Source organism: Trichosurus vulpecula, chromosome 8, assembly GCF_011100635.1.
Source record: "Trichosurus vulpecula isolate mTriVul1 chromosome 8, mTriVul1.pri, whole genome shotgun sequence".
Taxonomy (NCBI): domain Eukaryota; kingdom Metazoa; phylum Chordata; class Mammalia; order Diprotodontia; family Phalangeridae; genus Trichosurus; species Trichosurus vulpecula.
In genome coordinates this window covers 201,081,947-201,083,213 of record NC_050580.1, presented here as the reverse complement: position 1 = coordinate 201,083,213, position 1,267 = coordinate 201,081,947, and positions in this window count along the sequence as shown.

The following is a 1,267-nucleotide window of genomic DNA, read 5'->3' as shown; positions in this document are numbered from 1 at the left end:
TGATTAATGCACAGTAGGTGAAGGCAGTTTTCATACATTAATCACTTAAAATGCACTCGATATTTTCATTTATTACAATCTATAATGTATAACCAACTGTTCCATCACTTATATATCTTCTCTCTCCTCTAAATACTGTTATTTTCTTCCTCCAGACTAGCAAAAGAGTAAAGTGTTGGGTGGTGTCCTCCATGGTTACTGGCTAGGCCTGCTGCCTGTTCATTTTAAGGTGGATCAGCTCCCAAATTCTTAAAAACAAAAGGAAGACTGTCTGTTTCCCCAGTGCTAGCTGGCAGGGTGGAAGCCACCCTGATATTTCTTTACTCTCTATAGAGGCTTGTACAGGCACAAAGATGAGGCATATCCTTTCAGGTAACTATCCTTGTTGTAGCCTACCTGTCTAGTCTTTGGAGAAATCTGCTAAGTTGGACAAGTTTAGCTTCTGCAAGATGCCTAGGGCGGGAGGTTTCATCAGCTCTCTAGGCCCAAGAGTCCTACCATCCCCTGTCTCCTACCTGGGACCCCGAGTCTGATACAGATGCTTCAGATTCCTAAAATGGGAAAGTCCCAATCAACTCTGTGGGACATGATAGAAAAAAAGGATTTGACCTCTCCTGAGCACTTTTTCAATATGTTACCTGTCCTATTCCAGAAGAGACACAAGGAATAAGTATGGTAAGACAAAAGAATAAGATAAGTCACTGGTGAATCTGGAAATCGATTCTGAAGGGTTTTTGACGAGCTGTGAGGTTGATGAATCTGGTCAGTCTGCAGATGCTAGCTTGGCTAATGTAGGCTCTTGGGCAAGAATGAATGAATTGATTCAATTTGATTCAGTTCAATTTAACTGCTCTCTACTGGGCATGGGGCATAGTAATAGGTTATCCATGTAATTAGGAACCAGTATTCGCTCAGTAAAAGCTGCACTTGTCTTGGCTCCTCTGTCTTCTGGATAAGGAGTAGTCCTATCCAAAAATAGGAAAGGAAATGTAGTGAATGTAGAGAGAGCAAAAAACAGATGTGGAAAGAGACAACCTAGGATGATTGGAACACAGATACAAATCTGGAAGAGACTTCACAGATCTTCTGATCCAACTCTCCTCTGTCTTCTGAGTTTTGAGGCCCAAAGAGCTTAAGTGAATTTCCCAGTCACAGAGGCTTCATCATATGATGGAAAGAACATTGAATGTGATGTAAGGAAGACGTGGGTTTGAGTCCTACTGCTGATAGTCACTAGTTAGCTGCATGATCATGAGTAAGGCCCTTC